This window comes from Artemia sp. Qi Xiang Cuo, chromosome 8, assembly GCF_049724085.1.
Source record: "Artemia sp. Qi Xiang Cuo chromosome 8, ASM4972408v1, whole genome shotgun sequence".
NCBI classification, from domain to species: Eukaryota; Metazoa; Arthropoda; class Branchiopoda; order Anostraca; family Artemiidae; genus Artemia; species Artemia sp. Qi Xiang Cuo.
Window position 1 is genome coordinate 76,405,738 of NC_142801.1, and position 17,310 is coordinate 76,423,047.

Sequence of the window (17,310 nt, forward strand, 5' to 3'; positions counted from 1 at the left end):
CAATTTTATATCTCTTGACAAAACTTAAACTCTTCCTAATTTTCCTGAATTAATTAAGCCAACCATTTACAATTTTGTAAAATATTAACGTCAAAATACTTAATCAGCTCTCAGTTTTGTACATTCAAAAGAATATTCCCTAAAAATAAATCTCATAAAAGATAACCTTTTTATAATCAGGTTTAAGATCAGGATTTTGATAGAACCCGATTAGATCAAAAACTTCATTTATTGAACTGAGTTAAGAGGAACCCACTTTGTGCTTAGAGAAGGAGGATGTTGAGGGAACTCAAAAACAGATCAACAAACCTTTTATTCCTGGTCAGTTATAACTATAAATTCGTAGGACAAAGGGGACCTAATTTACAAAATAAAGCTAAGACAGAAAGATCCTCCAGAAAAGCGTGCCCAAAAATAGAGCAACTAGCTTATTTTCGATCAATTCAAGCCTTATATTGTACCGTGAGTAATATGTGATATATTTAAAATAAAAATAAATTCTTTCCTTCTAAGGATAATTCCGACATAAATTAAACTTCCCCTAATTAAGCTTAAATCCCGTTTCAAACTTGAGTCTAAATTCTTAATCAGCAAAGGAAAAACTGCATTTTAGTCCCTGCCAAACATCGGTGCTAATCAAGGGAGACGGTTTTGAATTTCGCGAAGATACTTGGCAATAAAAAATCACGAGATATAAAGTTCACGCGAATTTTAAGTTAGCATAGGAGTATAAATGTTTAATCATCAAAAATATTGAAAACAAATTATTGTATGGGCAGTTAGCATAATGAGTTTAGTTGGTAAACATAATTACAAGGTAGCGGGCCCTCCACAGGAGTTCGGCCAATCGTGAAATAGCTCTTAGCGCGCAGAATCAAGACTAGTGTTTTATAATGTTAGAAAAGTGTATTTTGGAAGGATTTTTATTTAGAACGCAGGCATTATGATTACAGACATTATGTTTCTACCAAAGTGAAGCCTTGCTCATATACGTACGTTGTTGTACACCTGAAATGTAAGTCTCAATAAAACCATTACTTTTCTATTTGTGTTTGTTCTTATTATATGCCTGTATCTCATCGCACAGTAGATAACTAGTTCAATTGTACTCCATAGGCAGCGCTCCCTAAGGAATCCGATTTGGAGATAATTCGTAGAAAAGAGGTTTGTCTTTTGTAGTTACATATTTTATTTTCTCTCTAAGATTGAGAGTGGTGCGGTCACCCATTTACCTTACTCCCCATTGCTTTGGCGCAGTCCTCGATGGCACAATTGGCACAATCCTTAGCGTTACAAGTGGCGCGATTGGAAAACTTATAAGGTGCAAGTTCACAGCCTTAACCTCAACGGAGCAATTGGCGCGATCGGTATACAGATTAATCCCCTAAACATTACAATATCAGTGATTTTTCCTGATGATATTTGACAGGTCTGCCCATGTCTACTTTGTGAAAAGAAGCTTACGTGTAGGTGGACACTTTGATTCCTTTGTAGGGGAGGATTCTAACTAGAAAAATCACGAAACAAATGTACATTTATACGAAAAGTAGAAAAAGACATTCAGAAATTGCGTTGATTTTAAGTTTTGGTGGACACTGTCCCAAAACTAATCCCCACCCTTTACACGCAAGTATATACAATTAATATAGGTTAACACAATGTGAACAGCGAAATACGAAACCAGTATTGCTGGGTCAAGGTAGGAAATGAGGTTAGTAGCTAGTTTCAAATTGAAACAGAAGTTAAGCACGATAGCGTTATATCCCCATTTATATTGATCATTTTGATGGACTTTGTGACAAGGATTACGGCAAAGATTATGGGAAAACTTGAAAACAAACGGGAAAGTAAAAGTTTCCTAAACTTTGATTATGCTTATGATTTGAGTATGCTAGATAAAAATATTAGAAAATTGATAATTTGTTGGAGATTTTGCGAGTTCAGGTGCAAAAATAGCTTTGAAAATTAAATTTAAGGAGACTAAGTCGCTTAGACTACGAATAAATGAAGATAAGAGGTGGTGCCGGATAACAAGAAGTTCGATCAGGCCGACAGCTTCACTTACCTGGGTAGCATTATTAATACAGCTGGTGAATGGAGTGAAGATGTTAAAAGTAGAATACCCAAGGTCTGGATGTTTTTCCATTGTTTGTTGGAGTTATTTCATTTGTTGGAGGTTTTGCGAGTTCAGCTGCAAAAATAGCTTTGAAAATTAAATTTAAGGAGACTAAGTCACTTAGACTACGAATAAATGAAGATAAGAGGTGGTGCCGGGTATCAAGAAGTTCGATCAGGCAGACAGCTTCACTTACCTGGGTAGCATTATTAATACAGGTGGTGAATGGAGTGAAGATGTTAAAAGTAGAATAGCCAAGGTCCGGATGTTTTTCCATAGTTTGTTGGAGTTATTTCATTTGTTTTAGGTTTTGCGAGTTCAAACGCAAGAATAAGTTTGAAAATTAAATTTAAAAAGACAAAGTCGCCTAGACTAGGAATAAATAAATAGGAAGTTGGTGTGCCGGATAACTAGAAGTTCAATCAGACGGACAACTTCCCTTACCTGGGTAGCATTATTAATACAGATGGTGAACGGAGTGAAGATGTTAAAAGTAGAATAGCCAAGGTCCGGGTGTTTTTTCCTAGTTTGTTGGAGTTATTTCATTTGTTGGAGGTTTTTCGAGTTCAGCTGCAAGAATAAATTTGAAAATTAAATTTTAGAAGACAAAGTCCCCTAGACTAGGAATAAATAAACAGGAAGGGGTGGTGCCGGATAATGAGAAGCTCGATCAAGTGTGCAGCTTCATTTATCTGGGTAGCATTATTAATACAGGTGGTGAACGGAGTGAACGTGTCAGTAGAATAGCCAAGGTCTGGGTGTTTTCCATCGTTTGTTGGAGTTTTTCCATTTGTTGCATGTTTTGCAAGTTCAGGTGCAAGAATGGGTTTGAAAATTAAATTTAAGAAGACAAAGTCACCTACACTAGGAATAAATAAATAGGAAGAGGCGGTGCTAGATAACGAGAAGTTCAATCAGGTGGACAGCTTCCCTTACCTGGGTAGCATTATTAATACATGTGGTGAACGGAGTGAACGTGTTTAAAGTAGAAAAGTAGAGTTTTTCCATACTTTGTTGGAGTTTTTCCATTTGTTGGGGGTTTTGCGAGTTCAGGTGCAAGAATAGGTTTGAAAATTAAATTTAAGAAGACACAGTCACCTAGACTAGGAATAAATAAAGAGGATGAGGCGGTGCCGCATAACGAGAAGTTTGATCAAGTGGACAGCTTCACTTACCTAGGGGGTATTATTAATTGGTAAATGGAGTGAAGATGCTAAAAGTAGAATAGCCAAGGTGCGGGTGTTTTTCCATAGTTGAAAAAAGTTTGGGAGAAAAGAAAGATAGGTCTGCGAACCAAAGTGGCTTGATGAAACAGTGAGTTAATAGTAGTAATATCTGAAGTGCATGTGAAGGCAATATCCAATTAATTTCAAATGGAAGAAAACCATAATATTTAATTGTCCCCAATTTTGTTTGATTGATTAAGAACTTAAAAAATATTAGCTTCATTCCAAATCTCTACTTTGTTCATTTCCAATATTTAATTATTTATATGCCAACATTTTCAGGAAATTACTCCCATAGCAAGTTTAGCTCTTTTTTGCTGCTGTTTTTTTTCTGTCGACAACTGTGAGCAGGAAAGCTCTGTGACCAGCTTGTTGAGGTTACAGTTCAACTTGTTATGCTAGTAATTTCCTCGTAAATATTCATATGATAAAAAAACAAAGAAATGAATATAAAGACGAAAAACGTGTCTATGGCCAGTAAATGAAAGTGAAGAGAAACAAAAATCCTACGAATATTTCGCCCATATACAACAAGGCGTCTTCAGCATAAAAAAAAAGAAACCATAAACTAAAACTAGAAAATATATATTTATAAAGCTAAAATAGATTAAAACAAAATATATAATATACAATTACTTACGTTTAAAATTTGCAGCTACCTTCATCAAACCATAAAAGTAACTGGATTAAAAATTCTAAAATAACAAATGAATTAGACATATATTGTTGGGACATAATTTTAAGCCAAGCTTTTGATGCTGCCCTTCTTTTAGGTTTGTTACATCAACTAATCCCTTAAACGTCTTGTAATACCTTATTTTTGAAGGTGGGCTCATTTTTTAAAATAATATGATAATTAAAATCAATATTTATATTACCAGTATATTTATTAATTGATAAACCTGCAAAAATCTGCTTTTTGTTTCTAATGCTTCAAAAGCCCATTGAGTGAGACCTTTATCATAGGCAGCGCGCTACCGGACACTTCGTATCGAAGGAGTTGTCGTAGAAACGTCGAAAAGGGCTCAATCGATTTGAAATTGGAGTGGCTAGTTCAATTTTTAATTGTCGAAAGGGATAGGAGGGCAACTCGCCCCCCCATGCCCACCAGTCCCCCAAAAACATCCAATCAACATTTTGAGATAGCCGTTTTGTTCAGCGTATTTGATTTCCAGATAAAAAATATGTTTTTGAGGAGGACACTCCCCCAGAACCCTCAGGGCAAGGGTTAAAAGTTATGCCTTGGGGGCATATAAGGTTTTTATAGAAGGCGTTGTCGTAGAAACTTCAAAAGAGGCTGATTCGATTGAAAATTCAAAGGCCTAGTACCCTTTTTAATAGTCGAAAGTGATTGGAGGGCAACTAGCCCCCCCCCCACGCCCATAATTCCACCAAACACATCCAATCAAACTTTTGAGATATCCATTTTGTTCAGCGTAGTTGATTTCCACATAGAAAATATGTTTTTGAGGAGGACACTCCCCCAGAGCCCTCAGGGCAAAGGTTTTAAGTTATGCCCTGGGGGCATATAAGGTTTTTAAAGAAGGCGTTGTCGTAGAAACTTCAAAAAAAGCTCATTCGATTGGAAATTCAAAGGGCTAGTGCCCTTTTTAATAGTCGAAAGTGATTGGAGGGCAACTTGCCCCCCCCCCCAAACCAATCATTCCCCCAAAACACATCCAATAAAAATTTTGAGATAGCCATTTTGTTCAGCGTAGTTGATTTCCACATAGAAAACATATCTTTGAGGAGGACACTTCCCCACAACCTTCAGGGCAAGGATTATATGCCCTTTGGGCATATAAGGTTTTATTGAAATCTTTGTCGTCGAAACTTGAAAAAGGGCTCATTCGATTTGAAATTCAAGGGGCTAGTACCCTTTTTAATAGTAGAAAGTGATTTGAGGGTAACTAACCCCCCTAACCTAACCTGACACAAACCAGAGACGACACACACACAGAGACGACACCCACATAGAGATAATACACATAGATACACATAGAGATAAGGTTTTTACTGAAATCTTTCTCGTAGAAACTTGAAAAAGGGCTCGTTTTATTTGAAAATCAAAGGGTTAGTACCTTTTTAGTAGTCGAAAGTGATTTGAGGGCAACTAACCCCCCTATCACGCCCACTATTTCCCTAAACACTCTCCCACAACTCTCAGTGCAAGGATTATAAGTTATGCCCTGGGGGCATATAAGGTTTTTATTGAAATCTTTGTCGTAGAAACTTTAAAAAGGGCTCGCTCGATTGGAAATTCAAAGGGCTAGTACCCTTTTTAATAGTCGAAAATGATTTGAGGGCAACTACCCCCCCCCCCTCACATGCCCACCTTTTCCCCAAACAAATTTGTTGCAATCAAAATTTTTAGATAACAATTTGATTCAACGTAGTTGAAAGTTTTAGAAATTAGGTCCTTAAGCATGACAACCCCTCCCCCAACAGCCCTCAGGGCAAGGTTCGTAAGCTATGCCCTGGGGGAATATAAAGTTTTTATCGAAAGCGTTGTCGTAGAAATTTCAAAAGGACTCATTCAATTGGAAATTAAAAGGGCTAGTGCCCTTTTTAATAGTTGAAAGTGATTGGATAGCCACTAACACGTCCACTATCACATCCACTATTTTCCCAAACACATCTAATCAAAATTTTGAGATATCCATGTTGTTCAACGTAGTTGAAAGTTCTAGAAATTAGATCTTTTAGGATGATAACCCCCTCAAAGCCCTCAGTGTAAGGGTTGTAAGTTATGCCCTGGTGGCATTAAAGTTTATATCGAAAGATGTTATAGAAATTTCAAAAAGGGCTCATTTGATTGAAAATTGAATCTGCCCTTTTTAATAGTCGAAAGTGAATGGAGAGTAATAAATCCCCCTCTTAATCCCACCATTTCCCCAAAAACATTCAATCAAAGTTTAGAGACAGCCATTTTGTTCAACATTGTTCAAAGTTCTGGAAATTATGTATTTAAGGATGACAAACCCCCGAGATCCCCAAGGTCAAAGGTTGTAGTTTATGCCCTGGTGGCATATAAGATTTCATAGATAGAGTTGTCATAAAACTTCAAAATGGGCTTATTCAATTTGAAATTGAGAAGGCTAGTGCCCTTTGTAATAGTCAAAAGTGATTGAAGCTTAACTAACCTCTCTCTCTCCCAAGCACCATTCCTCCAAACACATCCAATCAAAATTTTCAGATTGGAAAATTTTGTTCAACGTCATTTTGTTCAACGTAGTAGAAAGTTCTGGAAATTAGGTCTTTGAGAATGACCTTAGGGTAAGGGTTGTAATTTATGCCCTGGGGGCATATAAGGTGTTTGTAGAAAGTGTTGTCGTTTCCAAAAATGAACATTCGATTGAAAATCAAAAGGCCTAGTCCCCTTTTTAATAGTTGAAAGTGATTGGAAGGCTTGACATTTTTATAATAAACATCGATGTGGGTATAATTTATTATTTTTTGTTGTTGTTGTTGTTGTTTAGACCCGGGCACTTCGTATCGAAGGAGTTGTCTTGGGAACTTCGAAAAGGGCTCATTTGATTGAAAATAGAAAAAGCTGATGCCCTTTTAAATAGACGAAGGTAGTTGGAGAGCAACTAATCCCCTTTCCACGCCCGCCGTTCCAATTGCCCATTATTATTAAAAACAAAATTTCTCCTTGAGATTAAATCAAAATGCACTTTATTAAGGCCAATTCCCAATAACACAACTCAACAATATCCAAAGAACGATTGAGGGTATTATGTTAAAACTTTCGGGGTTACTTCTGCTCTAAAAATTTAACCAAATCAAAATACCGTAAGTGTATCTAAGCTATCAAAGAAAGTAAACAGATTTTTTTGCGAATGGTATAAAGTTTTTCATTTCAGGTCAACTAGAGGAGGTATGAAACTAAATTAAACATTACTATTTGTTTCCAGATTCTTAAAAGGGTGTATGTTATTAAAAATTGCTGAAAATTTTTCTCCACCTTACAAATAGCAGGCCTAACTATAAACTCTATAAAAAACAAAAGATTTAAAGCATTATTTTCTTTTTCCCTGAAAAGACTATGTCAATATAAAACGAACAGAAATTAATTAAAAAAACTTTTTCCACAAAATAAGTTTTTCAAAGAAAACTAAAGAACTCCATTAATCAAAAATGAGCAAAAATAAAATAAAATAATCTACCAAGTGTGAAACTACCACAAATCAGCATCGATAAATAAATGAAACTCAAAACGAACAGAAATTACAATAAATAACCGAGTCAAACTCAAAACAAGCAGAAAGTAATATTAGTTGGGCTTAAAACCCCTATGCCTTCCCAAGGCCAGAACATAATTTGCACTTTACTGAAAAAAATATAAATGTTTTTACTTTTATAACTTTAATACATCAAATAATATTAACATTTTGATTACTAAATATCAGTTTATGTATATTAAACTGACAATGCACATTCATTTGTATTTTGTTCATTAAAATGCAAATTATGTTCTGGCCTTGGGAAGGAATAAGGGTTTTGTGCCCAACTTGTGTTAATTTCTGCTTGTTTTGAATTTGATTCGGTTATTTATTGTAATTTCTGTTCGTTTTGGGTTTCATTTATTTATCGATGCGGATTTGTGGCAGTTACACGCTTGGTAAATTATTAATTTCGTTTTTGCTCTTTTTTTGTTTAATGGAGTTCTTTACTTTTCTTTGAAAAACTTATTTTGTATAAAAAGTTTTTTTTTAATTAATCATTGGAAAATTCATTATCATGGCTGACCAGTTCGGCTTTAGATCTGTTATTTATATGATAATAAGTAATGCAAAAGATGAAAAGGTGTAAATCTAAAATCAAGATGGCTTTCTAAAATGTTTCATCAGACAAAGAATTATTTTGATCAATAAGTAATTGGTTACCACCACTTGAGATTAATTTGTGTATTGCCTTTTGATATATTGTTTTTCTTTTTTCGCTATCCATATTTTTTTAACCTATAAATTATGTATTGTCACGTAGGCAGGTGTAGGGTGAGAAAAGTTTAACACTGTGTGCCCAGAATATTTTCAAACAGTTCACTGCCACGAACTGTTTGAAACTGCAATACATTTTTGTAACCTAATGATCCCCCATGGTGGCCAAAAATGGAAAGGCGAAAATGCAACTTTTATCATTCACAATTTTTTTCATTTGTTATTAGTTCAATACATTTAATCGGCTTGGCTTTAAATCACTTATCACTTTAGGTTATAGTTAAGAAAAAAAGGAAATCAATTTAGGGAATATTATTTGTGTGTATATATCTTCTCTGCCTTTCTTTTTCTCTCTTTCTCTTTATCTCTATTTCTCTCTCTTTCTATCTCCTTTAATGTACACTTTAATTTTTTTTCCTATTTATTACTCTATTATTATTAGCAGTAGGCTCTTCCTGTAAACAAAAAGAATCGGTATTAATTTATATTGCTTAAATAATTTATAACTTACAGAAAATATGAGTAGGGATGAACCTAGTACTCCCGTACGAACACAGGTGCTGCCATCTACAATTTGGTCTAACGCCGACAGGTTATAATTTATTCAAGGATTATCGATCCACGAAGGGAAGAGAATTTCTGAGAAATTGATTGCGTAATCGATGGGGGAATTTTATTGATCCGATAACTGGAAACAGGAAGTACATGCCTCCTTCTAAACCAATCAGAGAGTCGGTTATGTCTCCTTCTAAGCCAATCAGAGGGTTGGTTACATATTAGCGGGAGAGGATTGCAGACAATATAAGGAAATGAATTTTGCTATAGTTTTTTTATTAGTCTGTGAATATAATTCAAAGGAGTGAGAAGAACAGTTTGACTTTACTCATTTGGATATATATTTGTGCTGATGATGAGCGGAATGTTTACCCTATTAGAAGTTGATAGTGGAGTTGGTAGCAATAATACAACAGCACCAAACATTGCGGTGGAAATCAAAAGAGGATCACGGCTTTGTCTGGAATGGGATGTAGTATATGCAAGATATGTGATATCCTTGAGCAAATTTAAAATGGAGGATCAATTATGTTTCACTGCAAAAGTTGATATAGCACATGTGAATAGACTTCAATGTGCTTTAAGTGCATTAGTGAAACACATCGAAGACAATAAACTGTATCGCTAATTGTACATGCTTACTAGTATTATTGTTGTAATTATCCAATAAAATTGTTTCGAAATCGAAAATGTTCCCTTTCTTTTTGTCAGGTTAGAATGCTAGGGCTAACGATTCATGGTCAGTCTAGAGTCAGCAGTCAGAGTGAAAGGATTGAAAAATGAATAAATTTGAGAGAGAGAGAATTAGATCAAATCTAGTGTTTATGGAAAAACATTTGATTTTGGATGACGATTTTCTCTAGTTTTCTCTACAACGCAGGATATTCTCTCGGGGAACACTTGACAATATAATGAAAACTGATTCTTCCACATTGGACTATTGTATGAACCTTTGTCGATGTGACTCATGCTTATACTCAATTTATTGATATATTAATTGGAACAAAGCAGAATAATATCGTGGATACACTTTTGAAAACATTGTCAATGGATTCAATGTAGATGGCTCCTTCCACCATTCGAAAGAGGTGACGTCACAGAGTTACTACTCTCTCATTTCCTCCACCCTGAATTTATCCGTCGGCAGGGACGATCAATTTCGTTTTAGCTGTGAGAGAGTCAAGTGACATTGGAAACCAAAAAAAAAAAAAATGTTCTATACATGTCCACTATGCATGTACACTCTTGGCAGATGGACTCAATGTGAGAATTGTACAATTATTGATGACAATAGTGAAAAATGCAAATTATGTAATCCATGTAAATTGCATAGAGGCTGAGCAGTACAAATTGAAGGATGTAATTCATGTCTTGAGGAGATTTGTGACTCTCACCCTAGAGGACATCTGTGCTCCAATTGTCACTATGATAAATGTGATCAGTGGGAGAATACTTACCCCGCTATGATTGGAAAGAATCCAAAACGTGATTTTAGTTTTTTTCTACGAGATTGGTATCGTCGTGGATTTAAATTATTCTGGGAGGAAGAGCCAGGTCTACAATTCAACTGTTGGGGCAACAAGACCATTTGGTTTCTACGTCATCGTTGTGACGACACTGCCTATTACGACTATAAACCAAGTGATTTTTATTTGGCAGTTACCGAATGTGATTCACCATTTGAAAACACTGTATGTGATATTGCTTCAAATAGTCCGATTGAAACTCGTAAATTTCATAACATGAATGCAAATAGTATCATTGGCTATACAAAGAGATATGACAAGAGTGAAGTTACAATATACTGTAGAAAATGTGACCCTGACTTTGCAGTCAATCAAGATCAATACACAGTGAATCCAAATAATTTACCGGCATTAGTGGTTCACGACAGTTGCCTATACATCGAAGGCTCAGGGTGTTTTTTCACAGTTAAAAAAAAGTCTGGAAGAATAGGAAGATAAGTCTGCAAACCAAGATTAGAATCTTAGAAGCTACAGTGATGACAGTGGTCAAATATGGCTCTGAAGCATGGACGCTCCAAAAAGCGGATGAAGATTTGCTAGATGATTTCGAGAGAAATTGCTTAAGGATTGTTCTGGGTACCCGGCTGACTGACCGTATTTCAAACAATAAGCTATACGAAAAATGTGGTTCAATACCGCTTTCTAGGTCTATAATGAAAGAAAGGTTGAGGTGGTTAGGGCATGTTGTTCGGATGAGGGAGGACAGATTGCCGAAGATTGTTCTTTTCGGCCAACCATCTAGGGCTAAACGGAAAGCAGGTCGTCCCCGTCTGGGTTGGGAGGACGTCATAAAGAAAGATTTAAAGGAAATGGGAACTTCGTGGGAGGGTGTAAAAAGGGAGGCTTTGAATTGATTGGGATGGAGGAGGAGCGTGTGTAGCTGTGTTGACCTCAGGCGGCTTGGGGCTGCGGTGAGCTGTTGTTGTTAGTAGTAGTAGTATATATATATATATATATATATATATATATATATATATATATATATATATATATATATATATATATATATATATATATATATATATATATATATATATATATATATATATATATATATATATATATATATAATATATATGCATTTTATTAATAAATAAATTTACAAAATTTTTTTTAGCACTTTACTCTCAGGGCACTGAAATTTATACTGTAAAGGTCTAAGAGGATATTTTCCACTAGAAAATCGTTCAGACATGGATTGTCAACATAAATGTTGAGAAACTGCTCGTAAATATAACCGCGACATCGGAACACAAAATATAGTAGTGCATGGAAGCCACAGCTCTTAGTCGTCAGATCCTGCACTCTCCTCCAATTTTGAATACTGCTCTCAATATAGTTGCTGATGTGGGATGTGTAGAATGTATAGGGTAGACCAAGAGGATAAAAAAATTCAATCGTCTTCATTGTTTGAAAGATGCACAGCCAATGGCCCGTCAGCACAGTCGACACACTGTTATTAACAATAATTAAGGTATTGTTTCCACTTTGAATTTTTCAAAGAAGGTCCGAGGGAAGACAATAGGATTTGTACTGGGACATGTAGGGATCCATATTAAATACATTGATTATTTGACTGGTGTTCATGGCACCAAGTCTAGCAGAACACTGCCTTCGGGAGTGATTTCCCAATAGGTTTCATATTGATTTAGTGAGATTAGTGCAATACTCTCAGCCAATGGGTCGGCAAATGTACACTCGAAACGCACACTCCCCGTATGTACTATACTCATATCCTGCGTGCCAGACTAATTTAGTACAATAATACCATGTGTTTTAGCAAACATTTCTTCGGTTATACCATTTTCAAATAGTTGTGAATCATGATCCAGGGTTTGCATGGCCAACTCATAAATGTTCTATAGAATTTATCAAAAGATAGATTGTAGAGAGGGATGCCGTTTACTTTGCACACAAAAGATGAAAGTCCAAACATCTCGAATTTATGTGGACATCCAGTCCATGATCCTATTGCACTAGTGCTTTTTACAAATGCCAAAGCGAGTTTTGACGGAATTTCGCCATTGATAAAGGATGAGTCGGTGAAGGTGCGTGACCCCATGGAAATATGACGTTGATTGGTGATTGTATGAGGAACAAGTAGTTTAATATTATTTCCACTGACTCTCAGTTTTTCCACTGCCAAAGCAACAGAACTCATGACCTGTTGTTTGCGTACATGAAGTATTGCCGAGGTGAGGGAGAGACTTACATCAGGATTGGCAGCAATTTTTTTTCTCAATATGAAATTGGATGGTGCAAGCGTCAGTTTTACATCCACTTTAACATTGGGTGGTAGCCATTGGGGTATATTAAATATTTAATGATATATTTTTCCAACTAGATGTAATTCACTAGTTGTAGCATTTTTAAGTGTATCTGTACTATCAATATTAGTAATATATTCATATCAATTGGAGGTGCCTCTCAATTCCTTGTATGACTTGGGTGTCATCAGCTTGATTTGCATATAGCTTGTATAATTTCAAAGATTGTTGCTTGTGCTCACCAGCGTGCCATTGATGTAGACACTGATTTGACGAAATAAATTATGTAATATACAATTTTCATAGGATATTCCATCGGGCCGAATTGGCATTGTATTATCGGATTCCCGGACTTTCATTTGTAAATCTATAAATGTCGAAGACATGTCCATAAAGTAGTCTTCATTGGAATAAATTTGAAAGTGAATAATATCGGAGAGGGGTTGTTGAGGATAAAATTGTTCATAGTATCCATGCTTGACACTCATATCCATATTTTCAGCATTGAATAGATTCAATGAGGGGGTGATTGAAGGTTGAGAATCCTTATGCGGTAGGTACGACATCTTAGGAAAATAAATCTAGTTTCGATCTAACAATTCTCTTCCTGGGGCTTCTTCTTCTTCTACTTCTGTTTACACTACGTGTCGGCTTTTTCCTTCTTTTCTTTGACAGGGGTGATGTATTTCGTTTCCGACCTGAGTAGAGACTGATGAGTGATGCATTGTTTCTCGACCCTTTTAAACCTTTACCATTTTGTTTTAATCTCTCGCCAAGGGTTCGCGCACTGGACCTAAGTTTTTCCGTAGCACTTTTTTTAAAATCCTTGCCAGAGCCTCAATCGTATAGTGTAGAGGATGCAAAATCTGTTGCAGCCGGTACAAGATATTTTCTAGCCAGAGATAGTGAAGAGCGAAACAGTTTAGCATACCAACTGCCAAGACCATAGCCAGACATTGACGAGCGCCCTTTGTAATAGTTCATTCCATTGCACTGTTGTCTTGGGCCAATAGTATTAAAATAGCAGTCAATATCAGGACAAGTGAATACCACTTTTCTATTAGACATCTTGTTGTTGTTGAACAATATGACAAAAATGGCATGTAATCACAGCCAAACCTTTTGAAATTGCTATGGGATCACCTAATTCAGTTCTTAGTGTTAACTGACAGAGTTCCAAATAGGAAGTGTTTACGGGAATATACTTAAGATGCTTTATATTGTAGTGGTGAATATGTTCTTGATTGGTTTTTCGTTCAAGAACTAATAGGAGGGGAACATTTGAATTACCAACCCGAGATGTTTCCACAAATGAGGCGTAGAGAAATATACGAGTGTCCGTGGAGAAGGCAGGCAGGTAGTCAGCAAAAATTAAATTAGTGTTTCCGGCACTTTTACCGTTGATTATATTGAGCTTAAAGCCAAGAACATCCTTTAGATTATCATTGAGAATAACTTTTCATTGGCAATAGGTGAACTAATGTAGATCTTGCCCTTCTCCTTTGAATAGTTGAAATGAAAAGCCCTTTTTTACGAGCGGGAATTCTTTTATTAATAGAACGACATAAATCATTTATACAGGTGAGTTCCTCGTAGGGTAATTCAATATATGGATAATCCATCCATTTCATCCTTTGAATTTGTTCTTGATCACCTGAGAGTGGTGGCGGCCAATCATAGGGTCTAATTTTTATTTCATATTTACGATCTTTTCTCAGGATGTCGTAGGTATTTTCGAGAATACAGTCGACAAGAGCCACTTCATACTTTCCGTAGAATTTGATGGTGGGGGAGAGTTTCGTCCAATAATCACTTGTTCTATTCAGGCCATTGTAGAGAGGATCAGAAACATTGGACATGAAAGTCACAGAGAAAACATTGGGTATTGTTAATATCTTCAGCACTGACCCAAGAATCAAAATCAGAGTTGTATCCTAGCCAGCGAACAAGCAACTGTCTCTGGCCCCTGCGAGTACGACTCTTTAATATCTTTTCAATTTGATAAATTTCACTAGTGTTTCTAACTTTTTGCAGTTCATATTCATAAGAACCGCCGAGAATCTTTGGTTTCATCATCTTTGTTGTCTCGCAGTCGATATGTTGTGAGTTCGGTGTCCAGGGTTTTGGACACGTTAAAAAGTTCAGTGCTCCATAAATAATTCCCCTTTTCATAAATATTGGCGGTTCTATTAATTCGAACAGTATCACCAACATTGAATTTCTTCTTCACATTTTTTTCTTTTTCACCATTGGAATATTGCTTTAGAAAAGCAGCAAATGTATTTTCAAAGTGTTGAACTTCCCAAGGGCTCGAGTTGGACAAAGATCGATGGGGTCGATGGTTGTACATCCGCGTGATTTTATCTAAATCCTGAATAAAAGCGGGTGTATTTTTCAGTGTACAATATCTTGAAATTAATAGACGAATCGTTCTTATCAATCTTTCAGCCAATGCGGCCTTTATCGGGCTGTGACTATGATAAAGTGCTGTATTATATTTCAATAGAACCTTTTGCACATGGGGATTAACAAATTCGCTACCACGATCCGATTGAATTTTTCTATAGCAATCCTGTTCAAGAATACTTTCTAAAGCCTGAGCAACTTCAACACCTCTCTTTGACCGCAATGGAATGGCATAGTCATAGCGACCAAGTACACTGATTGCCAACAAAATATATTTGTAGGGTGCATTGTGACGCCGTTGAATTGCATCTAAAGTTAAAAGATCCGTTTGCATTATATGCAGAGGGAAAAAGCTTTTAGTTTGTCGATATTGTTGGCCACGAAGCCTACGATTCCGATGCAGTGTGTAACTCGGTTCATTCTCTAGATACTCCTTTGCTTGTATTATTGTACTGCCAGAAGCAACTTTAGAAAGGGTTTTGGGGGAACTTAAACTTCCCGCTTCACCAATATTTTCATAGACGTGTTTCAGAACTTCAACCATTTCGAATGCAAACACGTAGTGTAATGTCCACTCCCCTTTTTCACACTGGATGGTCAATCAATTCGTCTTCACTTTTGACTAGCTGTCGTGGGTGTTGTAATATCAGTAGTGCTGTTGCTGCTAGTGTTTTCAAATACTGATTCGTCTTCTTTTTTAAACGGTGGTGTTGGCGTTTCTGGATGACTAACTTCTCGTATTTTCTTAAGAATTTACCTATTGCCAATAAGACTTTTGGGAAAGTTTTATACACTTAGAAAGGTGTATAGATTATTGTCAAAGGATAAAAGTCCATTACGATTCGTCACCATATCACAAATTAAATCAACTAGATTATAACTTTTTCCCTGAATTATAATTCGTTTCCCTGTGCTGTCGACTTGAACTTGATGTTCATCACCACCAGTTTCCAACATGAGATATAATAATACTCTTTTACTCTGTTCACGATAGGTCACTGGCAATAGGTTTCCAATTTTCAATACAATTGAATTCAATTCCTTCTCCTTTGGTTGCACTACTGCTGCTGCTGCAGAATCTTGAGGAGATGATTCCTGTTTAGAGGGATCTGTGACGGTGAGACTGGCGGGTCTCTCACGATAAGGTCTATGCTTGTCGACACGTCGCAATGCATCTTGAAGTAAAAGCAGTTTTTTGTCATCAGTAATATTCTCATCATTAATGAATTTGCTTAGATTGTCTTCAAAATGTTCAACGGGCGAGAGGATAAGTTCAAATGGCGTCAATTTATAGGGTTTAGCCATTCTCTAGAGAAAACTGTTTACAAGTCCTGCAATTATTGGAAGTAAAAGTGTAAAAAAGCTACCGCCAGCTTGAAGGAGACGTTTTCTTATAAAAAATATCCCCTTGTTTTTGCAAGCCAAGGCACGTACGTGTCTGTTGTCTAACACCTTCTGACAAGTGTACATTGCCCTCAGTTAAATTTAAACAAAGTTCAGATATTAGATTAATGAAATCATCTTCAGCGCTGTGTTTGAGCATAGCCTTCCTGAGTGGAGGTTTTGAAGTACTTAAAACAGAAAAAAAATGCCGATTCTCGTGCAGTTTATTCAGTGTTATAATGTCAATAAATGGATTTTTTTACTTCTCACAGCAATGTATACGGTAATTTTATTGTCAAAATTTCGGTTACTACACGTAGATCTAGGGATCTAATTTGATTGAGTTTTTGAAAAATGCAGCCGTTGGGTTTATCTGCCACCTGAGCGTATACTGACAGCAGAAATTTAGGGGTGCCGGGGTATATATGCTCATTGAGAGTTATTAGTGAGCTAGAATCACGAACAACTCGATAGATAATATATATGGTGCAATTCAATGCAAGGGTTTTCATACATTTGCTCTGATGAAACAGATTGTGTAGAACTAGGATTATGGAAATCTGTTCATGGTGAGAGCGAACGGTGAACAGTTGTAGCATTTCCTGTGAGAACTGTTCAATGGATTCAGCCAAATCATCAAACAGTTCGTGGTAACGAACTGTAAGTAAGGAGCGACCCGGCTCAATGGTAACCGAAACTCTAGAAAACGGCATTTTGATACAAATAGATAAATCAAAAGAATCACATTTTAATGCTGATTTCAAATAGATAAGTTTGATTGAGTTTAATCCTACCCATCAAAAGTTAGGCGCCTGAGAAAATTTGGCTGATTTTCGAAAAAAGGGGGAAAGTACCCTAAAAGTTATAGAACCTTAATGAAAATCACAC

General features: G+C 36.1%; 1 protein-coding gene across 4 annotated transcripts in view; it reads left to right on the forward strand.

The window, feature by feature from the left end:
• Positions 1 to 17,310, forward strand: part of LOC148949805 (synaptogenesis protein syg-2-like) — a 302,236-nt gene that overhangs the window by 184,277 nt on the left and 100,649 nt on the right. The window lies entirely within an intron of this gene.